The sequence below is a fragment of the Carassius carassius genome, chromosome 22 (genome assembly GCF_963082965.1).
Source record: "Carassius carassius chromosome 22, fCarCar2.1, whole genome shotgun sequence".
NCBI lineage: Eukaryota > Metazoa > Chordata > Actinopteri > Cypriniformes > Cyprinidae > Carassius > Carassius carassius.
Genome location: NC_081776.1, coordinates 31,286,648 through 31,314,618, shown reverse-complemented (window position 1 = coordinate 31,314,618; position 27,971 = coordinate 31,286,648). Strand labels below are relative to the sequence as shown.

Sequence of the window (27,971 nt, the reverse complement as noted above, 5' to 3'; positions counted from 1 at the left end):
ATTAAATAACCTAAAAAAGAGCAAAAAAGTAATGGTCACAGAGCAATCCTTTAAACAACTGGAAAAATGCTTGGTTTGCCACTCAAAAAAAAGCTATTTGCAGACTGAAGAGCACAACGCAATCTGTAATTTTATTCGTGCTCCAAGAAGCGTGCGATGAAAATGTCAGATACAACCTTGACTGCAGGTTTCCGTAGTGTAGAGGTTATCACATTCGCCTTACACGCGAAAGGTCCCCAGCTCGAAACTGGGCGGAAACAGGTGGGGGCTTTTTTTTTTTCTGTGGTGAAATGGCTGTCTGGTAGGCAGGTGGTCCAAGCTGCAAACGCCTTAATTCCGAGGTAAGTTAAGGGAAATTATTTGGAAACTCGGCGTAGACTGCCACGCCGAATGAACTCTGTCCTGTTGTGTGTGGGATTTACACAGATTGCCTATTTGCTTTTGGGCACATCATTGTATAGATTATGGCGAAAGAGAACTAGCGTGGAAGTGGGGAGTTTCTGTAGTGTAGTGGTCATCACGTTCGCCTAACACGGGAAAGGTCCTTGGTTCAAAACCGAGCAGAATCAGCTGCTTCCTTTTGATGAAAAGTATGAACCTTTTTTAGCCGACTGTGGGCTTTAGAAGACATTACCTTTATGCACATTTTACAGAGACTTCAATTAAAAATGTTGGACTGTTTTAGCGGTAGGTAGGTTTCCGTAGTGTAGTGGTTATCACGTTCGCCTCACACGCGAAAGGTCCCCAGTTCGAAACTGGGCGGGAACAGTAAATCTCTTTTTCACAATGGTTCAATTGGCATTCTGTTGAGGAGGAACCCAATGCTACCGAAGCTTTGCGGCCAAGAGGCATGAATATAGTCAGCAAAGGTGTAGTTGATGCAGAAATGAAAGAGCAGTCACTGTTTGACCTAAACCTAACCCACACTCGTGCCATTTCAAGCCTGCGTGGCTTTCTTCTGAGGAACACGAAAGAAGATATTTGTCAGAGTGGCCCTCTGTTAGGCAGCAGCTCTACGTCACGAAGGCCTTTCTTTACACAGGTGTGAAGACAATTATTGAGCCACACTAGGCAGCAGTAACTGCCACACCGACAGACTCTGTACCTTAAACCAGGCAGTTTCAATGAACAGATGGATGGTGCACTCAAAGACAAAATATTTCGTATAATGTTAAAAACAATTAAATTAAATAACCTAAAAAAGAGCAAAAAAGTAATGGTCACAGAGCAATCCTTCAAACAACTGGAAAAATGCTTGGCTTGCCACTCAAAAAAAAGCTATTTGCAGACTGAAGAGCACAACGCAATCTGTAATTTTATTCGTGCTCCAAGAAGCGTGCGATGAAAAGGTCAGATCCAACCTTGACTGCAGGTTTCCGTAGTGTAGAGGTTATCACATTCGCCTTACACGCGAAAGGTCCCCAGCTCGAAACTGGGCGGAAACAGGTGGGGGCTTTTGTTCTTTCTGTGGTGAAATGGCTGTCTGGTAGGCAGGTGGCCCAAGCTGCAAACGCCTTAATTCCAAGGTAAGTTAATGGAAATTATTTGGAAACTCGGCATAGACTGCCACGCCGAATGAACTCTGTCCTGTTGTGTGTGGGATTTACGCAGATTGCCTATTTGCGTTTGGGCACATCATTGTATAGATTATGGCGAAAGAGAACTAGTGTGGAAGTGGGGAGTTTCTGTAGTGTAGTGGTCATCACGTTCGCCTAACACGCGAAAGGTCCTCGGTTCGAAACCGAGCAGAAACAGCCGCTTCCTTTTGATGAAAAGTATGAACCCTTTTTAGCCGACTGTGGGCTTTAGAAGACATTACCTTTATGCACATTTTACAGAGCCTTCAATTAAAAATGTTGGACTGTTTGAGGGAGGTAGGTTTCCGTAGTGTAGTGGTTATCACATTCGCCTCACACGCGAAAGGTCCCCAGTTCGAAACAGGGTGGGAACAGTGAATCTCTTTTTCACAATGGTTCAATTGGCATTCTGTTGAGGAGGAACTCAACGCTACCGAAGCTTTGCGGCCAAGAGGCATGAATATAGTCAGCAAAGGTGTAGTTGATGCAGAAATGAAAGAGCAGTCACTGTTTGACCTAAACCTAACCCACACTCGTGCCATTTCAAGCCTGCGTGGCTTTCTTCTGAGGAACACGAAAGAAGATATTTGTCAGAGTGGCCCTCTGTTAGGCAGCAGCTCTACGTCACGAAGGCCTTTCTTTACACAGGTGTGAAGACAATTATTAAGCCACACTAGGCAGCAGTAACTGCCACACCGACAGACTCTGTACTTTAAACCAGGCAGTTTCAATGAACAGATGGATGGTGCACTCAAAGACAAAATATTTCGTATAACGTTAAAAACAATTAAATTAAATAACCTAAAAAAGTAATGGTCACAGAGCAATCCTTCAGACAACTGGAAAAATGCTTGGTTTGCCACTCTAAAAAAAGCTATTTGCAGACTGAAGAGCACAACGCAATCTGTAATTTTATTCGTGCTCCAAGAAGCGTGCGATGAAAAGGTCAGTTCCAACCTTGACTGCAGGTTTCTGTAGTTTAGAGGTTATCACATTTGCCTTACACGCGAAAGGTCCCCAGCTCGAAACTGGGCGGAAACAGGAGGGGGCTTTTGTTCTTTCTGTGGTGAAATGGCTGTCTGGTAGGCAGGTGGTCCAAGCTGCAAACGCCTTAATTCCGAGGTAAGTTAAGGGAAATTATTTGGAAACTCGGCGTAGACTGCCACGCTGAATGAACTCTGTCCTGTTGTGTGTGGGATTTACGCAGATTGCCTATTTGCGTTTGGGCACATCATTGTATAGATTATGGCGAAAGAGAACTAGTGTGGAAGTAGGGAGTTTCTGTAGTGTAGTGGTCATCAAGTTCGCCTAACACGCGAAAGGTCCTCGGTTAGAAACCGAGCAGAAACAGTTGCTTCCTTTTGATGAAAAGTATGAACCCTTTTTAGCCGACTGTGGGCTTTAGAAGACATTACCTTTATGCACATTTTACAGAGCCTTCAATTAAAAATGTTGGACTGTTTGAAGAGGTAGGTAGGTAGGTTTCCGTAGTGTAGTGGTTATCACGTTCGCCTCACACGCGAAAGGTCCCCAGTTCGAAACTGGGCGGGAACAGTGAATCTCTTTTTCACAATGGTTCAATTGGCATTCTGTTGAGGAGGAACTCAACGCTACCGAAGCTTTGCGGCCAAGAGGCATGAATATAGTCAGCAAAGGTGTAGTTGATGCAGAAATGAAAGAGCAGTCACTGTTTGACCTAAACCTAACCCACACTCGTGCCATTTCAAGCCTGCATGGCTTTCTTCTGAGGAACACGAAAGAAGATATTTGTCAGAGTGGCCCTCTGTTAGGCAGCAGCTCTACGTCACGAAGGCCTTTCTTTACACAGGTGTGAAGACAATTATTAAGCCACACTAGGCAGCAGTAACTGCCACACCGACAGACTCTGTACTTTAAACCAGGCAGTTTCAATGAACAGATGGATGGTGCACTCAAAGACAAAATATTTCGTATAATGTTAAAAACAATTAAATTAAATAACCTAAAAAAGAGCAAAAAAGTAATGGTCACAGAGCAATCCTTCAAACAACTGGAAAAATGCTTGGTTTGCCACTCAAAAAAAAAGCTATTTGCAGACTGAAGAGCACAACGCAATCTGTAATTTTATTCGTGCTCCAAGAAGCGTGCAATGAAAATGTCAGATACAACCTTGACTGCAGGTTTCCGTAGTGTAGAGGTTATCACATTCGCCTTACACGTGAAAGGTCCCCAGCTCGAAACTGGGCGGAAACAGGTGGGGGCTTTTTTTCTTTCTGTGGTGAAATGGCTGTCTGGTAGGCAGGTGGTCCAAGCTGCAAACGCCTTAATTCCGAGGTAAGTTAAGGGAAATTATTTGGAAACTCGGCGTAGACTGCCACGCCGAATGAACTCTGTCCTGTTGTGTGTGGGATTTACACAGATTGCCTATTTGCTTTTGGGCACATCATTGTATAGATTATGGCGAAAGAGAACTAGTGTGGAAGTGGGGAGTTTCTGTAGTGTAGTGGTCATCACGTTCGCCTAACACGGGAAAGGTCCTTGGTTCAAAACCGAGCAGAATCACCTGCTTCCTTTTGATGAAAAGTATGAACCCTTTTTAGCCGACTGTGGGCTTTAGAAGACATTACCTTTATGCACATTTTACAGAGACTTCAATTAAAAATGTTGGACTGTTTTAGCGGTAGGTAGGTTTCCGTAGTGTAGTGGTTATCACGTTCGCCTCACACGCGAAAGGTCCCCAGTTCGAAACTGGGCGGGAACAGTGAATCTCTTTTTCACAATGGTTCAATTGGCATTCTGTTGAGGAAGAACTCAACGCTAACGAAGCTTTGCGGCCAAGAGGCATGAATATAGTCAGCAAAGGTGTAGTTGATGCAGAAATGAAAGAGCAATCACTGTTTGACCTAAACCTAACCCACACTCGTGCCATTTCAAGCCTGCGTGGCTTTCTTCTGAGGAACACGAAAGAAGATATTTGTCAGAGTGGCCCTCTGTTAGGCAGCAGCTCTACGTCACGAAGGCCTTTCTTTACACAGGTGTGAAGACAATTATTAAGCCACACTAGGCAGCAGTAACTGCCACACCGACAGACTCTGTACTTTAAACCAGGCAGTTTCAATGAACAGATGGATGGTGCACTCAAAGACAAAATATTTCGTATAACGTTAAAAACAATTAAATTAAATAACCTAAAAAAGAGCAAAAAGTAATGGTCACAGAGCAATCCTTCAGACAACTGGAAAAATGCTTGGTTTGCCACTAAAAAAAAAGCTATTTGCAGACTGAAGAGCACAACGCAATCTGTAATTTTATTCGTGCTCCAAGAAGCGTGCGATGAAAAGGTAAGATCCAACCTTGACTGCAGGTTTCCGTAGTGTAGAGGTTATCACATTCGCCTTACACGCGAAAGGTCCCCAGTTCGAAACTGGGCGGAAACAGGTGGGGGCTTTTGTTCTTTCTGTGGTGAAATGGCTGTCTGGTAGGCAGGTGGCCCAAGCTGCAAACGCCTTAATTCCAAGGTAAGTTAAGGGAAATTATTTGGAAACTCGGCATAGACTGCCACGCCGAATGAACTCTGTCCTGTTGTGTGTGGGATTTACGCAGATTGCCTATTTGCGTTTGGGCACATCATTGTATAGATTATGGCGAAAGAGAACTAGTGTGGAAGTGGGGAGTTTCTGTAGTGTAGTGGTCATCACGTTCGCCTAACACTCGAAAGGTCCTAGGTTCAAAACCGAGCAGAAACAGCTGCTTCCTTTTGATGAAAAGTATGAACCCTTTTTAGCCGACTCTGGGCTTTAGAAGACATTACCTTTATGCACATTTTACAGAGCCTTCAATTAAAAATGTTGGACTGTTTGAGGGAGGTAGGTAGGCTTCCGTAGTGTAGTGGTTATCACGTTCGCCTCACAAGCAAAAGGTCCCCAGTTTGAAACTGGGCGGGAACAGTGAATCTCTTTTTCACAATGGTTCAATTGGCATTCTTTTGAGGAGGAACTCAACGCTACCGAAGCTTTGCGGCCAAGAGGCATGAATATAGTCAGCAAAGGTGTAGTTGATGCAGAAATGAAAGAGCAGTCACTGTTTGACCTAAACCTAACCCACACTCGTGCCATTTCAAGCCTGCGTGGCTTTCTTCTGAGGAACACGAACGAAGATATTTGTCAGAGTGGCCCTCTGTTAGGCAGCAGCTCTACGTCACGAAGGCCTTTCTTTACACAGGTGTGAAGACAATTATTAAGCCACACTAGGCAGCAGTAACTGCCACACCGACAGACTCTGTACTTTAAACCAGGCAGTTTCAATGAACAGATGGATGGTGCACTCAAAGACAAAATATTTCGTATAATGTTAAAAACAATTAAATTAAATAACCTAAAAAAGAGCAAAAAAGTAATGGTCACAGAGCAATCGTTCAAACAACTGGAAAAATGCTTGGTTTGCCACTCAAAAAAAAGCTATTTGCAGACTGAAGAGCACAACGCAATCTGTAATTTTATTCGTGCTCCAAGAAGCGTGCGATGAAAAGGTCAGATACAACCTTGACTGCAGGTTTCCGTAGTGTAGAAGTTATCACCTTCGCCTTACACGCGAAAGGTCCCCAGCTCGAAACTGGGCGGAAACAGGTGGGGGCTTTTTTTCTTTCTGTGGTGAAATGGCTGTCTGGTAGGCAGGTGGTCCAAGCTGCAAACGCCTTAATTCCGAGGTAAGTTAAGGGAAATTATTTGGAAACTCGGCGTAGACTGCCACGCCGAATGAACTCTGTCCTGTTGTGTGTGGGATTTACGCAGATTGCCTATTTGCGTTTGGGCACATCATTGTATAGATTATGGCGAAAGAGAACTACTGTGGAAGTAGGGAGTTTCTGTAGTATAGTGGTCATCACGTTCGCCTAACACGCGAAAAGTCCTCGGTTCGAAACCGAGCAGAAACAGCTGCTTCCTTTTGATGAAAAGTATGAACCCTTTTTAGCCGACTGTGGGCTTTAGAAGACATTACCTTTATGCACATTTTACAGAGACTTCAATTAAAAATGTTGGACTGTTTTAGCGGTAGGTAGGTTTCCGTTGTGTAGTGGTTATCACGTTCGCCTCACACGCGAAAGGTCCCCAGTTCGAAACTGGGCGGGAACAGTGAATCTCTTTTTCACAATGGTTCAATTGGCATTCTGTTGAGGAGGAACCCAATGCTACCGAAGCTTTGCGGCCAAGAGGCATGAATATAGTCAGCAAAGGTGTAGTTGATGCAGAAATGAAAGAGCAGTCACTGTTTGACCTAAACCTAACCCACACTCGTGCCATTTCAAGCCTGCGTGGCTTTCTTCTGAGGAACACGAACGAAGATATTTGTCAGAGTGGCCCTCTGTTAGGCAGCAGCTCTACGTCACGAAGGCCTTTCTTTACACAGGTGTGAAGACAATTATTAAGCCACACTAGGCAGCAGTAACTGCCACACCGACAGACTCTGTACTTTAAACCAGGCAGTTTCAATGAACAGATGGATGGTGCACTCAAAGACAAAATATTTCGTATAATGTTAAAAACAATTAAATTAAATAACCTAAAAAAGAGCAAAAAAGTAATGGTCACAGAGCAATCCTTCAAACAACTGGAAAAATGCTTGGTTTGCCACTCAAAAAAAAGCTATTTGCAGACTGAAGAGCACAACGCAATCTGTAATTTTATTCGTGCTCCAAGAAGCGTGCGATGAAAATGTCAGATACAACCTTGACTGCAGGTTTCCGTAGTGTAGAGGTTATCACATTCGCCTTACACGCGAAAGGTCCCCAGCTCGAAACTGGGCGGAAACAGGTGGGGGCTTTTTTTCTTTCTGTGGTGAAATGGCTGTCTGGTAGGCAGGTGGTCCAAGCTGCAAACGCCTTAATTCCGAGGTAAGTTAAGGGAAATTATTTGGAAACTCGGCGTAGACTGCCACGCCGAATGAACTCTGTCCTGTTGTGTGTGGGATTTACACAGATTGCCTATTTGCTTTTGGGCACATCATTGTATAGATTATGGCGAAAGAGAACTAGTGTGGAAGTGGGGAGTTTCTGTAGTGTAGTGGTCATCACGTTCGCCTAAGACGGGAAAGGTCCTTGGTTCAAAACCGAGCAGAATCAGCTGCTTCCTTTTGATGAAAAGTATGAACCCTTTTTAGCCGACTGTGGGCTTTAGAAGACATTACCTTTATGCACATTTTACAGAGACTTCAATTAAAAATGTTGGACTGTTTTAGCGGTAGGTAGGTTTCCGTAGTGTAGTGGTTATCACGTTCGCCTCACACGCGAAGGCCAGTCGCGGATAGGTGTAGAGCGCTAACTAGCCAATAGCAACGAAGGAAATTCCAGGGAGGCGGGACGAAAAAAATACACAGAATTAGAGGTTCGAATCCCGTCTCGGCCACAAATACCATAAAATGAGTTTGTATTCGTTTTTTCATCTAGATACACTTTAAGTACGATTAACATATAATAGATGAACTTTGTGAACAAAGATAAAAATAAATCTTGTAATAATTGTTCTTTTGTATGGTGTACAAAATGTGCAAAGATCTTAAGAAACATATACATTATAATAGGGAATAGTTATTTTTAATATAGAAAAATGTGAATAATTAAAAAGAACACTTTGATAATGTTTCAGGCCTTTATTTATAAAGATACGTCTATTTATATGTGTATAACTGTACAGAAAACCCATATATATGAAATATAACTAAAACTCACAAAAAAGTAAGTTTTTCATTTTATTTATAGTAAAGTAATATACTTATAAAAATTAAAAGAAAAAATAACAAAAATATATAATAATTAAATAAATATACATAAAATAATCATAGGTTATTAAACAACAGCAACAGATATAATAAAAATAAAGATGTGGAGAACAGAAAAAACAATACAAATATGTTTTATATTAAATAATTATGTATGTTTAATGGTAACAGTTATTAACATTCAGTGTTTACATATCTGAGCAAGTAAATAAAATGTAATATCAATTTAAAAGAAAATCAACAAAATGTATACATTTTTTAATCAATAAAACTTAACACACAGTTCAATACAGTTCAAACAAGGCCACATACTTATAGTATTTTAATTAACAAATTGAAATACATGAAAATATTTAAATGTATAGATTCAACAACAACAACAATAATAAAATCTAAAGTTGTGGAGATCACAGAAAAAAAATATATTACACTACCACTTAAATGTTTTTGAACAGTAAGATTTTTAATTCTCACCAAGCCTGCCTTTATTTGGTCCAAAATACAGTAAAAGCAATAATATTGTTGAAATATTTTTACTAGTTAAAATAACTGCTTTCGATTTGAACATATAGTAAAATGTATTTTATTTCTGTGATGCTCCGCTGTATTTTCAGCATCATTTCTCCAGTCTTCAGTGTCACATGATCTTCAGAAATCAGAATAATGATTTACTGATCAAGAAAAAATATTATTATTATTATTATTATCAATATTTTAAACCCCCCAGGGATTCTTTAAATAGAAAGATCCAAAGATCTGCATTTATTTGAAATAAAAAGCTTTCTTAACAATATAGATTGTACCATTCTTTTGGGGGGAAAGAAATGACAGAAATTAATGCCTTTTTTTTAGCAAGGATGATTTAAATTGATTAAAAGTGATGATAAAGATGAAAAATGTTGATGATGAAAATGTAAAAAAAAAAAAATATATATATATATATATATATATATATATATATCAGATAAATGCTGTTCTTCTGAACTTTCTATTCATGTAAGAAACTGAAAAGATTGTACTCGGCTGTTTTCAACATAACATAACAACAACAGTAATAATAATAATAATAATTTTTTCTTGAGCAGTAAATCATCATATTATTCTGATTTCTGAAGATCGTGTGACACTGAAGACTGGATGAATGATGCTGAAAATACAGCGGAGCATCACAGAAATAAATTACAATATATATTCAAATATATAGCCTTCCTGATAATGTTCGGGGTTCAGACACACTCTCTCTGTTTAAATCTAGATTAAAAACACATCTCTTTCGCCAAGCATTCGAATAATGTATCTCTTAAATTGTGAGTGTAGTTGTATCTGATCAAATGTGCATTCTTATTCTTTAGCTTGGGTTAAACTAATTAATTTTACTCTGTTGGAACAGCAGCTATGCTAATGATGTCTCTATATGTGTCTCTGTTTCTGCTGGATTTACATCCCGTGGTAACTAGGATTTACACAAGCTCCAGTCTGGATCCAGAACACCTGAGAAGAGATGATGCTGACCCTCAGAGGACCTCAGATGATGCTGACCCTGAATCAACAACAGAACTAACAAATATTGCTACATGTGTGACTGCATCATATAATAATTATTAATTATTAATAAAATTAATAATGTTCATCGTCTGGCTGACTACGTCTTGTATGAATCTTTCTACAAATCCTGTCATACGTGCACAAACTGACAGTCACCACTTATAAGCTACTACTAAATATTGTAGAAACATAATTTTCTGTAAAGTTGCTTTGTAACAATTTGTATTGTAAAAAGCGCTATACAAATAAACTTGAATTGAATTGAATTGAAATAGAAAGCAGCTGATTTAAAATAGTAAGAATATTTAAAATGCTACAGTTTTTGCTGTACTTTGGATAAAATAAAGGCAGGCTTGGTGAGCAGAAGAAATTCTCAAAAAACATTAAAAATCTTACTGCTGAAAAACATTTGACTGGTAAGAGTATTTTAAATAAAATATTTATTTACGGAGTTTAATAATAGCCGTTACTAACATTTAGTGTTTACAAAACTGAGCAAGATAAAATAAAGCAAGTCAATACAATTAATTAACACACTAAAGTACAGTGTAAACAAGGCCAATACTTCTGATGTTTTATTTAACAAATGGAAATCAATTAAATAATTTAAAATTGTAGACTAAACAACAACAGCTACAATAATATTAATAATAATACAATTTGTGGAAGACACAGAAAATAAAACAAGCCTTCGACCTGTTTAAGAAGATCCTTGCTCCTATGTTGCGTTGCCAAGAGATGTTCAAGAGAGGCAGTTCTCAACAGATCTGTCCATCTATGGTCCAACACGAAGACCAGCCGTTCTGAGGGGTCCAGTGTGAGCTGAACGAGGGACGCAGTTATGGCAGATGGTGTGGTGTTCTACAGAAGATTAACAGCATTACTTTATTAAAATATAATGTCTTGGTGTTGTGTGCACATATGAGACAGACAGTTTACACACATAAGTGCCTGTATGAATTATTTATTTACCTGCATCCGGAAGAAACCCTTCCCTTCAGTGTCTGGTGTGATGTTATGGTGGAGTGAGACGGGTGGATGGGTCTTGACACAGCATGCATCATCTTAACATTCCTGAAATATAGATTCAAATTAAATATATCAAATGTATTTTATAATTCATTATATATATATATATATATATATGTATGTATGTGTGTGTGTGTGTGTGTGTGTGTGTGTGTCTTTATTTTTACAATTTTTTTTTTATTTTTTTATATTTGAATATATTTTCTAATCATTGTAATTTATTCCTGTTATGAAAAGCTGAATTTTCTGAATTATTACTCCAGTCTTCAGCATCACGTCAACCTTCCGAAAATAATGTGCTTTCATCATTGTAGTGACAATGATAATATCAACATTGATTACAATAAGAAATGTTTTGTGAGCAAATAATCATATAAATAATGATTTCTGGATCATATGACACACTGAAGAGTATAAATGATGCTGAAGAATTCAGCTTTGCATCACAGGAATAAAGTTAATTTAACATAGGAAATAGTTATTTTAAGTTGTACCACACAGTAAATGTTGACAATTTTTATATATATATATATATATATATATATATATATATATATAGGAAATAGTTATTTTGAAATTGTACCACACAGTACATGTTGACAATTATATATATATATATATATATATATATATATATATATATATATTTATATATTTGCACTAAAGTCTTGAAAATCACATAACATTCAAAACAGTTGCTATAATTAATCACATAAGTATGATTATATGATAATATAATAAGTAATTAATTGTAAGTTTTTTTTTTGGTTTAGTTTTTTTAAAAGAAACACATAATTCACTTTACCTGCTTGTTGGGAGTTTGGCAGCGTATGTTGTTCAAACAAAACAATTTCGTGAAGAAATCTCCGATCGTAAAACGCGTCTCCTCTCCTTCAGAGCGAATGATTGACAGATGAGTATCTGCTGTTTGAATTCCCCGCCACGGAAGAAGCGAAACAGCGCCAGGAAATCTACGTGTGGCCACAAATATATTGCATCCGTAGTGTTAAGCACTACCATAGAGAATGAATGGGAAAAGTTAAGAGAAGTTAAGCTTAACTATTTTCGGCTGCCGCGCGAAAAGGTCCCCAGTTCGAAACTGGGCGGGAACAGTGAATCTCTTTTTCACAATGGTTCAATTGGCATTCTGTTGAGGAGGAACTCAACGCTACCGAAGCTTTGTGGCCAAGAGGCATGAATATAGTCAGCAAAGGTGTAGTTGATGCAGAAATGAAAAAGCAGTCACTGTTTGACCTAAACCTAACCCACACTCGTGCCATTTCAAGCCTGCGTGGCTTTCTTCTGAGGAACACGAAAGAAGATATTTGTCAGAGTGGCCCTCTGTTAGGCAGCAGCTCTACGTCACGAAGGCCTTTCTTTACACAGGTGTGAAGACAATTATTAAGCCACACTAGGCAGCAGTAACTGCCACACCGACAGACTCTGTACTTTAAACCAGGCAGTTTCAATGAACAGATGGATGGTGCACTCAAAGACAAAATATTTCGTATAATGTTAAAAACAATTAAATTAAATAACCTAAAAAAGAGCAAAAAAGTAATGGTCACAGAGCAATCCTTCAAACAACTGGAAAAATGCTTGGTTTGCCACTCAAAAAAAAGCTATTTGCAGACTGAAGAGCACAACGCAATCTGTAATTTTATTCGTGCTCCACGAAGCGTGTGATGAAAATGTCAGATACAACCTTGACTGCAGGTTTCCGTAGTGTAGAGGTTATCACATTCGCCTTACACGCGAAAGGTCCCCAGCTCGAAACTGGGCGGAAACAGGTGGGGGCTTTTTTTCTTTCTGTGGTGAAATGGCTGTCTGGTAGGCAGGTGGTCCAAGCTGCAAACGCCTTAATTCCGAGGTAAGTTAAGGGAAATTATTTGGAAACTCGGCGTAGACTGCCACGCCGAATGAACTCTGTCCTGTTGTGTGTGGGATTTACACAGATTGCCTATTTGCTTTTGGGCACATCATTGTATAGATTATGGCGAAAGAGAACTAGTGTGGAAGTGGGGAGTTTCTGTAGTGTAGTGGTCATCACGTTCGCCTAAGACGGGAAAGGTCCTTGGTTCAAAACCGAGCAGAATCAGCTGCTTCCTTTTGATGAAAAGTATGAACCCTTTTTAGCCGACTGTGGGCTTTAGAAGACATTACCTTTATGCACATTTTACAGAGACTTCAATTAAAAATGTTGGACTGTTTTAGCGGTAGGTAGGTTTCCGTAGTGTAGTGGTTATCACGTTCGCCTCACACACGAAAGGTCCCCAGTTCGAAACTGGGTGGGAACAGTGAATCTCTTTTTCACAATGGTTCAATTGGCATTCTGTTGAGGAGGAACCCAATGCTACCGAAGCTTTGCGGCCAAGAGGCATGAATATAGTCAGCAAAGGTGTAGTTGATGCAGAAATGAAAGAGCAGTCACTGTTTGACCTAAACCTAACCCACACTCGTGCCATTTCAAGCCTGCGTGGCTTTCTTCTGAGGAACACGAAAGAAGATATTTGTCAGAGTGGCCCTCTGTTAGGCAGCAGCTCTACGTCACGAAGGCCTTTCTTTACACAGGTGTGAAGACAATTATTGAGCCACACTAGGCAGCAGTAACTGCCACACCGACAGACTCTGTACTTTAAACCAGGCAGTTTCAATGAACAGATGGATGGTGCACTCAAAGACAAAATATTTCGTATAATGTTAAAAACAATTAAATTAAATAACCTAAAAAAGAGCAAAAAAGTAATGGTCACAGAGCAATCCTTCAAACAACTGGAAAAATGCTTGGTTTGCCACTCAAAAAAAAGCTATTTGCAGACTGAAGAGCACAACGCAATCTGTAATTTTATTCGTGCTCCAAGAAGCGTGCGATGAAAAGGTCAGATACAACCTTCACTGCAGGTTTCCGTAGTGTAGAGGTTATCACATTCGCCTTACACGCGAAAGGTCCCCAGCTCGAAACTGGGCGGAAACAGGTGGGGGCTTTTTTTCTTTCTGTGGTGAAATGGCTGTCTGGTAGGCAGGTGGTCCAAGCTGCAAACGCTTTAATTCCGAGGTAAGTTAAAGGAAATTATTTGGAAACTCGGTGTAGACTGCCAAGCCGAATGAACTCTGTCCTGTTGTGTGTGGGATTTACACAGATTGCCTATTTGCTTTTGGGCACATCATTGTATAGATTATGGCGAAAGAGAACTAGTGTAGAAGTGGGGAGTTTCTGTAGTGTAGTGGTCATCACGTTCGCCTAACACACGAAAGGTCCTCGGTTCGAAACCGAGCAGAAACAGCTGCTACCTTTTGATGAAAAGTATGAACCCTTTTTAGCCGACTGTGGGCTTTAGAAGACATTACCTTTATGCACATTTTACAGAGACTTCAATTAAAAATGTTGGACTGTTTTAGAGGTAGGTAGGTTTCCGTAGTGTAGTGGTTATCACGTTCGCCTCACACGCGAAAGGTCCCCAGTTTGAAACTGGGCGGGAACAGTGAATCTCTTTTTCACAATGGTTCAATTGGCATTCTTTTGAGGAGGAACTCAACGCTACCGAAGCTTTGCGGCCAAGAGGCATGAATATAGTCAGCAAAGGTGTAGTTGATGCAGAAATGAAAGAGCAGTCACTGTTTGACCTAAACCTAACCCACACTCGTGCCATTTCAAGCCTGCGTGGCTTTCTTCTGAGGAACACGAACGAAGATATTTGTCAGAGTGGCCCTCTGTTAGGCAGCAGCTCTACGTCACGAAGGCCTTTCTTTACACAGGTGTGAAGACAATTATTAAGCCACACTAGGCAGCAGTAACTGCCACACCGACAGACTCTGTACTTTAAACCAGGCAGTTTCAATGAACAGATGGATGGTGCACTCAAAGACAAAATATTTCGTATAATGTTAAAAACAATTAAATTAAATAACCTAAAAAAGAGCAAAAAAGTAATGGTCACAGAGCAATCGTTCAAACAACTGGAAAAATGCTTGGTTTGCAACTCAAAAAAAAGCTATTTGCAGACTGAAGAGCACAACGCAATCTGTAATTTTATTCGTGCTCCAAGAAGCGTGCGATGAAAAGGTCAGATACAACCTTGACTGCAGGTTTCCGTAGTGTAGAAGTTATCACCTTCGCCTTACACGCGAAAGGTCCCCAGCTCGAAACTGGGCGGAAACAGGTGGGGGCTTTTTTTCTTTCTGTGGTGAAATGGCTGTCTGGTAGGCAGGTGGTCCAAGCTGCAAACGCCTTAATTCCGAGGTAAGTTAAGGGAAATTATTTGGAAACTCGGCGTAGACTGCCACGCCGAATGAACTCTGTCCTGTTGTGTGTGGGATTTACGCAGATTGCCTATTTGCGTTTGGGCACATCATTGTATAGATTATGGCGAAAGAGAACTACTGTGGAAGTAGGGAGTTTCTGTAGTATAGTGGTCATCACGTTCGCCTAACACGCGAAAAGTCCTCGGTTCGAAACCGAGCAGAAACAGCTGCTTCCTTTTGATGAAAAGTATGAACCCTTTTTAGCCGACTGTGGGCTTTAGAAGACATTACCTTTATGCACATTTTACAGAGACTTCAATTAAAAATGTTGGACTGTTTTAGCGGTAGGTAGGTTTCCGTAGTGTAGTGGTTATCACGTTCGCCTCACACGCGAAAGGTCCCCAGTTCGAAACTGGGCGGGAACAGTGAATCTCTTTTTCACAATGGTTCAATTGGCATTCTGTTGAGGAGGAACTCAATGCTACCGAAGCTTTGCGGCCAAGAGGCATGAATATAGTCAGCAAAGGTGTAGTTGATGCAGAAATGAAAGAGCAGTCACTGTTTGACCTAAACCTAACCCACACTCGTGCCATTTCAAGCCTGCGTGGCTTTCTTCTGAGGAACACGAAAGAAGATATTTGTCAGAGTGGCCCTCTGTTAGGCAGCAGCTCTACGTCACGAAGGCCTTTCTTTACACAGGTGTGAAGACAATTATTAAGCCACACTAGGCAGCAGTAACTGCCACACCGACAGACTCTGTACTTTAAACCAGGCAGTTTCAATGAACAGATGGATGGTGCACTCAAAGACAAAATATTTCGTATAATGTTAAAAACAATTAAATTAAATAACCTAAAAAAGAGCAAAAAAGTAATGGTCACAGAGCAATCCTTCAAACAACTGGAAAAATGCTTGGTTTGCCACTCAAAAAAAAGCTATTTGCAGACTGAAGAGCACAACGCAATCTGTAATTTTATTCGTGCTCCAAGAAGCATGCGATGAAAATGTCAGATACAACCTTGACTGCAGGTTTCCGTAGTGTAGAGGTTATCACATTCGCCTTACACGCGAAAGGTCCCCAGCTCGAAACTGGGCGGAACCGAGCAGAAACAGCTGCTACCTTTTGATGAAAAGTATGAACCCTTTTTAGCCGACTGTGGGCTTTAGAAGACATTACCTTTATGCACATTTTACAGAGACTTCAATTAAAAATGTTGGACTGTTTTAGAGGTAGGTAGGTTTCCGTAGTGTAGTGGTTATCACGTTCGCCGCACAGGCGAAAGGTCCCCAGTTCGAAACTGGGCGGGAACAGTGAATCTCTTTTTCACAATGGTTCAATTGGCATTCTGTTGAGGAAGAACTCAACGCTAACGAAGCTTTGCGGCCAAGAGGCATGAATATAGTCAGCAAAGGTGTAGTTGATGCAGAAATGAAAGACCAGTCACTGTTTGACCTAAACCTAACCCACACTCGTGCCATTTCAAGCCTGCGTGGCTTTCTTCTGAGGAACACGAAAGAAGATATTTGTCAGAGTGGCCCTCTGTTAGGCAGCAGCTCTACGTCACGAAGGCCTTTCTTTACACAGGTGTGAAGACAATTATTAAGCCACACTAGGCAGCAGTAACTGCCACACCGACAGACTCTGTACTTTAAACCAGGCAGTTTCAATGAACAGATGGATGGTGCACTCAAAGACAAAATATTTCGTATAATGTTAAAAACAATTAAATTAAATAACCTAAAAAAGAGCAAAAAAGTAATGGTCACAGAGCAATCCTTCAGACAACTGGAAAAATGGGCTTTAGAAGACATTACCTTTATGCACATTTTACAGAGACTTCAATTAAAAATGTTGGACTGTTTTAGAGGTAGGTAGGTAGGTTTCCGTAGTGTAGTGGTTATCACGTTCGCCTCACACGCGAAGGCCAGTCGCGGATAGGTGTAGAGCGCTAACTAGCCAATAGCAACGAAGGAAATTCCAGGGAGGCGGGACGAAAAAAATACACAGAATTAGAGGTTCGAATCCCGTCTCGGCCACAAATACCATAAAATGAGTTTGTATTCGTTTTTTCATCTAGATACACTTTAAGTACGATTAACATATAATAGATGATTTTTGTGAACAAAGATAAAAATAAATCTTGTAATAATTGTTCTTTTGTATGGTGTACAAAATGTGCAAAGATCTTAAGAAACATATACATTATAATAGGGAATAGTTATTTTTAATATAGAAAAATGTGAATAATTAAAAAGAACACTTTGATAATGTTTCAGGCCTTTATTTATAAAGATACGTCTATTTATATGTGTATAACTGTACAGAAAACCCATATATATGAAATATAACTAAAACTCACAAAAAAGTAAGTTTTTCATTTTATTTATAGTAAAGTAATATACTTATAAAAATTAAAAGAAAAAATAACAAAAATATATAATAATTAAATAAATATACATAAAATAATCATAGGTTATTAAACAACAGCAACAGATATAATAAAAATAAAGATGTGGAGAACAGAAAAAACAATACAAATATGTTTTATATTAAATAATTATGTATGTTTAATGGTAACAGTTATTAACATTCAGTGTTTACATATCTGAGCAAGTAAATAAAATGTAATATCAATTTAAAAGAAAATCAACAAAATGTATACATTTTTTAATCAATAAAACTTAACACACAGTTCAATACAGTTCAAACAAGGCCACATACTTATAGTATTTTAATTAACAAATTGAAATACATGAAAATATTTAAATGTATAGATTCAACAACAACAACAATAATAAAATCTAAAGTTGTGGAGAACACAGAAAAAAAATATATTACACTACCACTTAAATGTTTTTGAACAGTAAGATTTTTAATTCTCACCAAGCCTGCCTTTATTTGGTCCAAAATACAGTAAAAGCAATAATATTGTTGAAATATTTTTACTAGTTAAAATAACTGCTTTCTATTTGAACATATAGTAAAATGTATTTTATTTCTGTGATGCTCCGCTGTATTTTCAGCATCATTTCTCCAGTCTTCAGTGTCACATGATCTTCAGAAATCAGAATAATGATTTACTGATCAAGAAAAAATATTATTATTATTATTATTATCTATATTTTAAACCCCCCAGGGATTCTTTAAATAGAAAGATCCAAAGATCTGCATTTATTTGAAATAAAAAGCTTTCTTAACAATATAGATTGTACCATTCTTTTGGGGGGAAAGAAATGACAGAAATTAATGCCTTTTTTTTAGCAAGGATGATTTAAATTGATTAAAAGTGATGATAAAGATGAAAAATGTTGATGATGAAAATGTAAAAAAAAAAAAAAAAATATATATATATATATATCAGATAAATGCTGTTCTTCTGAACTTTCTATTCATGTAAGAAACTGAAAAGATTGTACTCGGCTGTTTTCAACATAACATAACAACAACAGTAATAATAATAATAATAATTTTTTCTTGAGCAGTAAATCATCATATTATTCTGATTTCTGAAGATCGTGTGACACTGAAGACTGGATGAATGATGCTGAAAATACAGCTGTGCATCACAGAAATAAATTACAGTATATATTCAAATATATAGCCTTCCTGATAATGTTCGGGGTTCAGACACACTCTCTCTGTTTAAATCTAGATTAAAAACACATCTCTTTCGCCAAGCATTCGAATAATGTATCTCTTAAATTGTGAGTGTAGTTGTATCTGATCAAATGTGCATTCTTATTCTTTAGCTTGGGTTAAACTAATTAATTTTACTCTGTTGGAACAGCAGCTATGCTAATGATGTCTCTATATGTGTCTCTGTTTCTGCTGGATTTACATCCCGTGGTAACTAGGATTTACACAAGCTCCAGTCTGGATCCAGAACACCTGAGAAGAGATGATGCTGAACCTCAGAGGACCTCAGATGATGCTGACCCTGAATCAACAACAGAACTAACAAATATTGCTACATGTGTGACTGCATCATATAATAATTATTAATTATTAATAAAATTAATAATGTTCATCGTCTGGCTGACTACGTCTTGTATGAATTTTTCTACAAATCCTGTCATACGTGCACAAACTGACAGTCACCACTTATAAGCTACTACTAAATATTGTAGAAACATAATTTTCTGTAAAGTTGCTTTGTAACAATTTGTATTGTAAAAAGCGCTATACAAATAAACTTGAATTGAATTGAATTGAATTGAAATAGAAAGCAGCTGATTTAAAATAGTAAGAATATTTAAAATGCTACAGTTTTTGTTGTACTTTGGATAAAATAAAGGCAGGCTTGGTGAGCAGAAGAAATTCTCAAAAAACATTAAAAATCTTACTGCTGAAAAACATTTGACTGGTAAGAGTATTTTAAATAAAATATTTATTTACGGAGTTTAATAATAGCCGTTACTAACATTTAGTGTTTACAAAACTGAGCAAGATAAAATAAAGCAAGTCAATACAATTAATTAACACACTAAAGTACAGTGTAAACAAGGCCAATACTTCTGATGTTTTATTTAACAAATGGAAATCAATTAAATAATTTAAAATTGTAGACTAAACAACAACAGCTACAATAATATTAATAATAATACAATTTGTGGAAGACACAGAAAATAAAACAAGCCTTCGACCTGTTTAAGAAGATCCTTGCTCCTATGTTGCGTTGCCAAGAGATGTTCAAGAGAGGCAGTTCTCAACAGATCTGTCCATCTATGGTCCAACACGAAGACCAGCCGTTCTGAGGGGTCCAGTGTGAGCTGAACGAGGGACGCAGTTATGGCAGATGGTGTGGTGTTCTACAGAAGATTAACAGCATTACTTTATTAAAATATAATGTCTTGGTGTTGTGTGCACATATGAGACAGACAGTTTACACACATAAGTGCCTGTATGAATTATTTATTTACCTGCATCCGGAAGAAACCCTTCCCTTCAGTGTCTGGTGTGATGTTATGGTGGAGTGAGACGGGTGGATGGGTCTTGACACAGCATGCATCATCTTAACATTCCTGAAATATAGATTCAAATTAAATATATCAAATGTACTTTATAATTCATTATATATATATATATATATATATATATATATATATATGTATGTATGTGTGTGTGTGTGTGTGTGTGTGTGTGTGTCTTTATTTTTACAATTTTTTTTTTTTTTTTTTATATTTGAATATATTTTCTAATCATTGTAATTTATTCCTGTTATGAAAAGCTGAATTTTCTGAATTATTACTCCAGTCTTCAGCATCACGTCAACCTTCCGAAAATAATGTGCTTTCATCATTGTAGTGACAATGATAATATCAACATTGATTACAATAAGAAATGTTTTGTGAGCAAATAATCATATAAATAATGATTTCTGGATCATATGACACACTAAAGAGTATAAATGATGCTGAAGAATTCAGCTTTGCATCACAGGAATAAAGTTAATTTAACATAGGAAATAGTTATTTTAAGTTGTACCACACAGTAAATGTTGACAATTTTTATATATATATATATATATATATATATATATAGGAAATAGTTATTTTGAAATTGTACCACACAGTACATGTTGACAATTATATATATATATATATATATATATATATATATTTATATATTTGCACTAAAGTCTTGAAAATCACATAACATTCAAAACAGTTGCTATAATTAATCACATAAGTATGATTATATGATAATATAATAAGTAATTAATTGTAAGTTTTTTTTTTGGTTTAGTTTTTTTAAAAGAAACACATAATTCACTTTACCTGCTTGTTGGGAGTTTGGCAGCGTATGTTGTTCAAACAAAACAATTTCGTGAAGAAATCTCCGATCGTAAAACGCGTCTCCTCTCCTTCAGAGCGAATGATTGACAGATGAGTATCTGCTGTTTGAATTCCCCGCCACGGAAGAAGCGAAACAGCGCCAGGAAATCTACGTGTGGCCACAAATATATTGCATCCGTAGTGTTAAGCACTACCATAGAGAATGAATGGGAAAAGTTAAGAGAAGTTAAGCTTAACTATTTTCGGCTCCCGCGCGAAAGGTCTTCGGTTCGAAACCGAGCAGAAACAGCTGCTTCCTTTTGATGAAAAGTATGAACCCTTTTTAGCCGACTGTGGGCTTTAGAAGACATTACCTTTATGCACATTTTACAGAGACTTCAATTAAAAATGTTGGACTGTTTGAGGGAGGTAGGTTTCCGTAGTGTAGTGGTTATCAAGTTCGCCTCACACGCGAAAGGTCCCCAGTTCGAAACTGGGCGGGAACCTCCCAGTGAATCTCTCCTGGGAATTACGCAGATTGCATATTTGCGTTTGGGCACATCATTGTATAGATTATGGCGAAAGAGAACTAGTGTGGAAGTGGGGAGTTTCTGTAGTGTAGTGGTCATCACATTCGCCTAACACGCGAAAGGTCCTCGTTTCGAAACCGAGCAGAAACAGCTGCTTCCTTTTGATGAAAAGTATGAACCCTTTTTAGCCGACTGTGGGCTTTAGAAGACATTACCTTTATGCACATTTTACAGAGCCTTCAATTAAAAATGTTGGACTGTTTGGAGAGGTAGGTAGGTTTCCGTAGTGTATTGGTTATCACGTTCGCCTCACACGCGAAAGGTCCCCAGTTCGAAACTGGGCGGGAACAGTGAATCTCTTTTTCACAATGGTTCAATTGGCATTCTGTTGAGGAGGAACTCAATGCTACCGAAGCTTTGCGGCCAAGAGGCATGAATATAGTCAGCAAAGGTGTAGTTGATGCAGAAATGAAAGAGCAGTCACTGTTTGACCTAAACCTAACCCACACTCGTGCCATTTCAAGCCTGCGTGGCTTTCTTCTGAGGAACACGAAAGAAGATATTTGTCAGAGTGGCCCTCTGTTAGGCAGCAGCTCTACGTCACGAAGGTCTTTCTTTACACAGGTGTGAAGACAATTATTAAGCCACACTAGGCAGCAGTAACTGCCACACCGACAGACTCTGTACTTTAAACCAGGCAGTTTCAATGAACAGATGGATGGTGCACTCAAAGACAAAATATTTCGTATAACGTTAAAAACAATTAAATTAAATAACCTAAAAAAGAGCAAAAAAGTAATGGTCACAGAGAAATCCTTCAGACAACTGGAAAAATGCCAGGTTTGCCACTAAAAAAAAAGCTATTTGCAGACTGAAGAGCACAACGCAATCTGTAATTTTATACGTGCTCCAAGAAGCGTGCGATGAAAAGGTCAGATCCAACCTTGACTGCGGGTTTCCGTAGTGTAGAGGTTATCACATTCGCCTTACACGCGAAAGTTCCCCAGCTCGAAACTGGGCGGAAACAGGTGGGGGCTTTTGTTCTTTCTGTGGTGAAATGGCTGTCTGGTAGGCAGGTGGTCCAAGCTGCAAACGCCTTAATTCCAAGGTAAGTTAAGGGAAATTATTTGGAAACTCGGCATAGACTGCCACGCCGAATGAACTCTGTCCTGTTGTGTGTGGGATTTACGCAGATTGCCTATTTGCGTTTGGGCTCATCATTGTATAGATTATGGCGAAAAAGAACTAGTGTGGAAGTGGGGAGTTTCTGTAGTGTAGTGATCATCACGTTCGCCTAACACGCGAAAGGTCCTCGGTTCGAAACTGAGCAGAAACAGCTGCTTCCTTTTGATGAAAAGTATGAACCCTTTTTAGCCGACAGTGGGCTTTAGAAGACATTACCTTTATGCACATTTTACAGAGCCTTCAATAAAAAATGTTGGACTGTTTGAGTGAGGTAGGTAGGTTTCCGTAGTGTAGTGGTTATCACGTTCTCCTCACACGCGAAAGGTCCCCAGTTCGAAACTGGGCGGAAACAGGTGGGGGCTTTTGTTCTTTCTTTGGTGAAATGGCTGTCTGGTAGTTAGGTGGTCCAAGCTGCAAACGCCTTAATTCCGAGGTAAGTTAAGGGAAATTATTTGGAAACTCGGCATAGACTGCCACGCCGAATGAACTCTGTCCTGTTGTGTGTGGGATTTACGCAGATTGCCTATTTGCGTTTGGGCACATCATTGTATAGATTATGGCGAAAGAGAACTAGTGTGGAAGTGGGGAGTTTCTGTAGTGTAGTGGTCATCACGTTCGCCTAACACGCGAAAGATCCTCGGTTTGAAACCGAGCAGAAACAGCTGCTTCCTTTTGATGAAAAGTATGAACCCATTTTAGCCGACTGTGGGCTTTAGAAGACATTACCTTTATGCACATTTTACAGAGCCTTCAATTAAAAATGTTGCACTGTTTGAGGGAGGTAGGTAGGTTTCCGTAGTGTAGTGGTTATCACGTTTGCCTCACACGCGAAAGGTCCCCAGTTCGAAACTGGGCGGGAACAGTGAATCTCTTTTTCACAATGGTTCAATTGGCATTCTGTTGAGGAGGAACTCAACGCTACCGAAGCTTTGCGGCCAAGAGGCATGAATATAGTTAGCAAAGGTGTAGTTGATGCAGAAATGAAAGAGCAGTCACTGTTTGACCTAAACCTAACCCACACTCGTGCCATTTCAAGCCTGCGTGGCTTTCTTCTGAGGAACACGAAAGAAGATATTTGTCAGAGTGGCCCTCTGTTAGGCAGCAGCTGTACGTCATGAAGGCCTTCCTTTACACAGGTGTGAAGACAATTATTAAGCCACACTAGGCAGCAGTAACTGCCACACCGACAGACTCTGTACTTTAAACCAGGCATATTCAATGAACAGATGGATGGTGCACTCTAAGACAAAATATTTCGTATAACGTTAAAAACAATTATATTAAATAACCTAAAAAAGAGCAAAAAAGTAATGATCACAGAGCAATCCTTCAGACAACTGGAAAAATGCTTGGTTTGCCACTCAAAAAAAAACTATTTGCAGACTGAAGAGCACAACGCAATCTGTAATTTTATTCGTGCTCCAAGAAGCGTGCGATGAAAAGGTCAGATCCAACCTTGACTGCAGGTTTCCGTAGTGTAGAGGTTATCACATTCGCCTTACACGCGAAAGGTCCCCAGCTTGAAACTGGGCGGAAACAGGTGGGGGCTTTTGTTCTTTCTGTGGTGAAATGGCTGTCTGGTAGGCAGGTGGTCCAAGCTGCAAACGCCTTAATTCCGAGATAAGTTAAGGGAAATTATTTGGAAACTCGGCGTAGACTGCCACGCCGAATGAACTCTGTCCTGTTGTGTGTGGGATTTACACAGATTGCCTATTTGCGTTTTCGGCACATCATTGTATAGATTATGGCGAAAGAGAACTACTGTGGAAGTAGGGAGTTTCTGTAGTGTAGTGGTCATCATGTTCGCCTAACACGGGTCCTTGGTTCGAAACCGAGCAGAAACAGCTGCTTCCTTTTGATGAAAAGTATGAACCCTTTTTAGCCGACTGTGGGCTTTAGAAGACATTACCTTTATGCACATTTTACAGAGCCTTCAATTAAAAATGTTGGACTGTTTGGAGAGGTAGGTAGGTTTCCGTAGTGTAGTGGTTATCACGTTGGCCTCACACGCGAAAGGTCCCCAGTTCGAAACTGGGCGGGAACAGTGAATCTCTTTTTCACAATGGTTCAATTGGCATTCTGTTGAGGAGGAACTCAATGCTACCGAAGCTTTGCGGCCAAGAGGCATGAATATAGTCAGCAAAGGTGTAGTTGATGCAGAAATGAAAGAGCAGTCACTGTTTGACCTAAACCTAACCCACACTCGTGCCATTTCAAGCCTGCGTGGCTTTCTTCTGAGGAACACGAAAGAAGATATTTGTCAGAGTGGCCCTCTGTTAGGCAGCAGCTCTACGTCACGAAGGCCTTTCTTTACACAGGTGTGAAGACAATTATTAAGCCACACTAGGCAGCAGTAACTGCCACACCGACAGACTCTGTACTTTAAACCAGGCAGTTTCAATGAACAGATGGATGGTGCACTCAAAGACAAAATATTTCGTATAACGTTAAAAACAATTAAATTAAATAACCTAAAAAAGTAATGGTCACAGAGAAATCCTTCAGACAACTGGAAAAATGCTTGGTTTGCCACTAAAAAAAAAGCTATTTGCAGACTGAAGAGCACAACGCAATCTGTAATTTTATACGTGCTCCAAGAAGCGTGCGATGAAAAGGTCAGATCCAACCTTGACTGCAGGTTTCCGTAGTGTAGAGGTTATCCCATTCTCCTTACACGCGAAAGGTCCCCAGCTCGAAACTGGGCGGAAACAGGTGGGGGCTTTTGTTCTTTCTGTGGTGAAATGGCTGTCTGGTAGGCAGGTGGTCCAAGCTGCAAACGCCTTAATTCCAAGGTAAGTTAAGGGAAATTATTTGGAAACTCGGCATAGACTGCCACGCCGAATGAACTCAGTCCTGTTGTGTGTGGGATTTACGCAGATTGCCTATTTGCGTTTGGGCAAATCATTGTATAGATTATGGCGAAAGAGAACTAGTGTGGAAGTGGGGAGTTTCTGTAGTGTAGTGGTCATCACGTTCGCCTAACACGCGAAAGGTCCTCGGTTCGAAACCGAGCAGAAATAGCTGCTTCCTTTTGATGAAAAGTATGAACCCTTTTTAGCCGACTGTGGGCTTTAGAAGACATTACCTTTATGCACATTTTACAGAGCCTTCAATAAAAAATGTTGGACTGTTTGAGAGAGGTAGGTAGGTTTCCGTAGTGTAGTGGTTATCACGTTCTCCTCACACGCGAAAGGTCCCCAGTTCGAAACTGGGCGGAAACAGGTGGGGGCTTTTGTTCTTTCTTTGGTGAAATGGCTGTCTGGTAGGCAGGTGGTCCAAGCTGCAAACGCCTTAATTCCGAGGTAAGTTAAGGGAAATTATTTGGAAACTCGGCATAGACTGCCACGCCGAATGAACTCAGTCCTGTTGTGTGTGGGATTTACGCAGATTGCCTATTTGCGTTTGGGCAAATCATTGTATAGATTATGGCGAAAGAGAACTAGTGTGGAAGTGGGGAGTTTCTGTAGTGTAGTGGTCATCACGTTCGCCTAACACGCGAAAGGTCCTCGGTTCGAAACCGAGCAGAAATAGCTGCTTCCTTTTGATGAAAAGTATGAACCCTTTTTAGCCGACTGTGGGCTTTAGAAGACATTACCTTTATGCACATTTTACAGAGCCTTCAATAAAAAATGTTGGACTGTTTGAGAGAGGTAGGTAGGTTTCCGTAGTGTAGTGGTTATCACGTTCTCCTCACACGCGAAAGGTCCCCAGTTCGAAACTGGGCGGAAACAGGTGGGGGCTTTTGTTCTTTCTTTGGTGAAATGGCTGTCTGGTAGGCAGGTGGTCCAAGCTGCAAACGCCTTAATTCCGAGGTAAGTTAAGGGAAATTATTTGGAAACTCGGCATAGACTGCCACGCTGAATGAACTCAGTCCTGTTGTGTGTGGGATTTACGCAGATTGCCTATTTACGTTTGGGCAAATCATTGTATAGATTATGGCGAAAGAGAACTAGTGTGGAAGTGGGGAGTTTCTGTAGTGTAGTGGTCATCACGATCGCCTAACACGCGAAAGGTCCTCGGTTCAAAACCGAGCAGAAACATTTGCTTACTTTTGATGAAAAGTATGAACCCTTTTTAGCCGACTGTGGGCTTTAGAAGACATTACCTTTATGCACATTTTACAGAGCCTTCAATTAAAAATGTTGGACTTCTGAGTGAGGTAGGTTTCCGTAGTGTAGTGGTTATCACGTTAGCCTCACACGCGAAAGGTCCCCAGTTCGAAACTGGGCGGGAACAGTGAATCTCTTTTTCACAATGGTTCAATTGGCATTCTGTTGAGGAGGAACTCAACGCTACCGAAGCTTTGCGGCCAAGAGGCATGAATATAGTTAGCAAAGGTGTAGTTGATGCAGAAATGAAAGAGCAGTCACTGTTTGACCTAAACCTAACCCACACTCGTGCCATTTCAAGCCTGCGTGGCTTTCTTCTGAGGAACACGAAAGAAGATATTTGTCAGAGTGGCCCTCTGTTAGGCAGCAGCTCTACGTCACGAAGGCCTTTCTTTACACAGGTGTGAAGACAATTATTAAGCCACACTAGGCAGCAGTAACTGCCACACCGACAGACTCTGTACTTTAAACCAGGCATTTTCAATGAACAGATGGATGGTGCACTCAAAGACAAAATATTTCGTATAACGTTAAAAACAATTATATTAAATAACCTAAAAAAGAGCAAAAAAGTAATGGTCACAGAGCAATCCTTCAGACAACTGGAAAAATGCTTGGTTTGCCACTCAAAAAAAAACTATTTGCAGACTGAAGAGCACAACGCAATCTGTAATTTTATTCGTGCTCCAAGAAGCGTGCGATGACAAGGTCAGATCCAACCTTGACTGCAGGTTTCCGTACTGTAGAGGTTATCACATTCGCCTTACACGCGAAAGGTCCCCAGCTTGAAACTGGGCGGAAACAGGTGGGGGCTTTTGTTCTTTCTGTGGTGAAATGGCTGTCTGGTAGGCAGGTGGTCCAAGCTGCAAACGCCTTAATTCCGAGATAAGTTAAGGGAAATTATTTGGAAACTCGGCGTAGACTGCCACGCCGAATGAACTCTGTCCTGTTGTGTGTGGGATTTACGCAGATTGCCTATTTGCGTTTGGGCACATCATTGTATAGATTATGGCGAAAGAGAACGACTGTGGAAGTAGGGAGTTTCTGTAGTGTAGTGGTCATCACGTTCGCCTAACACGCGAAAGGTCCTCGGTTCGAAACCGAGCAGAAACAGCTGCTTCCTTTTGATGAAAAGTATGAACCCTTTTTAGCCGACTGTGGGCTTTAGAAGACATTACCTTTATGCACATTTTACAGAGCCTTCAATTAAAAATGTTGGACTGTTT

The 27,971-nt window shown here is 39.7% G+C and overlaps 32 non-coding genes across 32 annotated transcripts; all 32 read left to right on the top strand.

The window, feature by feature from the left end:
* The first annotated feature begins 187 nt into the window (after window positions 1-187).
* trnav-uac (transfer RNA valine (anticodon UAC)) lies at window positions 188-260 on the top strand. Its single transcript has one exon. It is a non-coding gene; the product is annotated as a tRNA-Val (tRNA).
* Window positions 261-695: 435 nt separating this feature from the next.
* trnav-cac (transfer RNA valine (anticodon CAC)) lies at window positions 696-768 on the top strand. Its single transcript has one exon. It is a non-coding gene; the product is annotated as a tRNA-Val (tRNA).
* Window positions 769-1,372: 604 nt separating this feature from the next.
* Window positions 1,373-1,445, top strand: trnav-uac (transfer RNA valine (anticodon UAC)). The gene has a single exon. It is a non-coding gene; the product is annotated as a tRNA-Val (tRNA).
* Window positions 1,446-1,681: 236 nt separating this feature from the next.
* On the top strand, window positions 1,682-1,754 carry trnav-aac (transfer RNA valine (anticodon AAC)). Its single transcript has one exon. It is a non-coding gene; the product is annotated as a tRNA-Val (tRNA).
* Window positions 1,755-3,058: 1,304 nt separating this feature from the next.
* On the top strand, window positions 3,059-3,131 carry trnav-cac (transfer RNA valine (anticodon CAC)). Its single transcript has one exon. It is a non-coding gene; the product is annotated as a tRNA-Val (tRNA).
* A 605-nt stretch (window positions 3,132-3,736) lies between these two features.
* On the top strand, window positions 3,737-3,809 carry trnav-uac (transfer RNA valine (anticodon UAC)). Its single transcript has one exon. It is a non-coding gene; the product is annotated as a tRNA-Val (tRNA).
* A 435-nt stretch (window positions 3,810-4,244) lies between these two features.
* Window positions 4,245-4,317, top strand: trnav-cac (transfer RNA valine (anticodon CAC)). Its single transcript has one exon. It is a non-coding gene; the product is annotated as a tRNA-Val (tRNA).
* Window positions 4,318-4,920: 603 nt separating this feature from the next.
* trnav-uac (transfer RNA valine (anticodon UAC)) lies at window positions 4,921-4,993 on the top strand. The gene has a single exon. It is a non-coding gene; the product is annotated as a tRNA-Val (tRNA).
* Window positions 4,994-6,416: 1,423 nt separating this feature from the next.
* On the top strand, window positions 6,417-6,489 carry trnav-aac (transfer RNA valine (anticodon AAC)). Its single transcript has one exon. It is a non-coding gene; the product is annotated as a tRNA-Val (tRNA).
* A 126-nt stretch (window positions 6,490-6,615) lies between these two features.
* On the top strand, window positions 6,616-6,688 carry trnav-cac (transfer RNA valine (anticodon CAC)). The gene has a single exon. It is a non-coding gene; the product is annotated as a tRNA-Val (tRNA).
* A 604-nt stretch (window positions 6,689-7,292) lies between these two features.
* trnav-uac (transfer RNA valine (anticodon UAC)) lies at window positions 7,293-7,365 on the top strand. Its single transcript has one exon. It is a non-coding gene; the product is annotated as a tRNA-Val (tRNA).
* A 5,255-nt stretch (window positions 7,366-12,620) lies between these two features.
* trnav-uac (transfer RNA valine (anticodon UAC)) lies at window positions 12,621-12,693 on the top strand. The gene has a single exon. It is a non-coding gene; the product is annotated as a tRNA-Val (tRNA).
* A 1,112-nt stretch (window positions 12,694-13,805) lies between these two features.
* Window positions 13,806-13,878, top strand: trnav-uac (transfer RNA valine (anticodon UAC)). Its single transcript has one exon. It is a non-coding gene; the product is annotated as a tRNA-Val (tRNA).
* A 236-nt stretch (window positions 13,879-14,114) lies between these two features.
* On the top strand, window positions 14,115-14,187 carry trnav-aac (transfer RNA valine (anticodon AAC)). Its single transcript has one exon. It is a non-coding gene; the product is annotated as a tRNA-Val (tRNA).
* A 126-nt stretch (window positions 14,188-14,313) lies between these two features.
* Window positions 14,314-14,386, top strand: trnav-cac (transfer RNA valine (anticodon CAC)). The gene has a single exon. It is a non-coding gene; the product is annotated as a tRNA-Val (tRNA).
* Window positions 14,387-15,299: 913 nt separating this feature from the next.
* Window positions 15,300-15,372, top strand: trnav-aac (transfer RNA valine (anticodon AAC)). The gene has a single exon. It is a non-coding gene; the product is annotated as a tRNA-Val (tRNA).
* A 126-nt stretch (window positions 15,373-15,498) lies between these two features.
* On the top strand, window positions 15,499-15,571 carry trnav-cac (transfer RNA valine (anticodon CAC)). The gene has a single exon. It is a non-coding gene; the product is annotated as a tRNA-Val (tRNA).
* A 5,957-nt stretch (window positions 15,572-21,528) lies between these two features.
* Window positions 21,529-21,601, top strand: trnav-aac (transfer RNA valine (anticodon AAC)). Its single transcript has one exon. It is a non-coding gene; the product is annotated as a tRNA-Val (tRNA).
* Window positions 21,602-21,728: 127 nt separating this feature from the next.
* Window positions 21,729-21,801, top strand: trnav-cac (transfer RNA valine (anticodon CAC)). Its single transcript has one exon. It is a non-coding gene; the product is annotated as a tRNA-Val (tRNA).
* Window positions 21,802-22,405: 604 nt separating this feature from the next.
* On the top strand, window positions 22,406-22,478 carry trnav-uac (transfer RNA valine (anticodon UAC)). The gene has a single exon. It is a non-coding gene; the product is annotated as a tRNA-Val (tRNA).
* A 437-nt stretch (window positions 22,479-22,915) lies between these two features.
* Window positions 22,916-22,988, top strand: trnav-cac (transfer RNA valine (anticodon CAC)). Its single transcript has one exon. It is a non-coding gene; the product is annotated as a tRNA-Val (tRNA).
* A 236-nt stretch (window positions 22,989-23,224) lies between these two features.
* Window positions 23,225-23,297, top strand: trnav-aac (transfer RNA valine (anticodon AAC)). The gene has a single exon. It is a non-coding gene; the product is annotated as a tRNA-Val (tRNA).
* Window positions 23,298-23,425: 128 nt separating this feature from the next.
* Window positions 23,426-23,498, top strand: trnav-cac (transfer RNA valine (anticodon CAC)). Its single transcript has one exon. It is a non-coding gene; the product is annotated as a tRNA-Val (tRNA).
* Window positions 23,499-24,102: 604 nt separating this feature from the next.
* trnav-uac (transfer RNA valine (anticodon UAC)) lies at window positions 24,103-24,175 on the top strand. Its single transcript has one exon. It is a non-coding gene; the product is annotated as a tRNA-Val (tRNA).
* Window positions 24,176-24,607: 432 nt separating this feature from the next.
* trnav-cac (transfer RNA valine (anticodon CAC)) lies at window positions 24,608-24,680 on the top strand. The gene has a single exon. It is a non-coding gene; the product is annotated as a tRNA-Val (tRNA).
* Window positions 24,681-25,583: 903 nt separating this feature from the next.
* trnav-aac (transfer RNA valine (anticodon AAC)) lies at window positions 25,584-25,656 on the top strand. The gene has a single exon. It is a non-coding gene; the product is annotated as a tRNA-Val (tRNA).
* Window positions 25,657-25,784: 128 nt separating this feature from the next.
* trnav-cac (transfer RNA valine (anticodon CAC)) lies at window positions 25,785-25,857 on the top strand. The gene has a single exon. It is a non-coding gene; the product is annotated as a tRNA-Val (tRNA).
* Window positions 25,858-26,093: 236 nt separating this feature from the next.
* On the top strand, window positions 26,094-26,166 carry trnav-aac (transfer RNA valine (anticodon AAC)). Its single transcript has one exon. It is a non-coding gene; the product is annotated as a tRNA-Val (tRNA).
* Window positions 26,167-26,294: 128 nt separating this feature from the next.
* On the top strand, window positions 26,295-26,367 carry trnav-cac (transfer RNA valine (anticodon CAC)). The gene has a single exon. It is a non-coding gene; the product is annotated as a tRNA-Val (tRNA).
* A 236-nt stretch (window positions 26,368-26,603) lies between these two features.
* On the top strand, window positions 26,604-26,676 carry trnav-aac (transfer RNA valine (anticodon AAC)). Its single transcript has one exon. It is a non-coding gene; the product is annotated as a tRNA-Val (tRNA).
* A 123-nt stretch (window positions 26,677-26,799) lies between these two features.
* Window positions 26,800-26,872, top strand: trnav-cac (transfer RNA valine (anticodon CAC)). Its single transcript has one exon. It is a non-coding gene; the product is annotated as a tRNA-Val (tRNA).
* A 913-nt stretch (window positions 26,873-27,785) lies between these two features.
* Window positions 27,786-27,858, top strand: trnav-aac (transfer RNA valine (anticodon AAC)). The gene has a single exon. It is a non-coding gene; the product is annotated as a tRNA-Val (tRNA).
* Window positions 27,859-27,971: the final 113 nt, after the last annotated feature.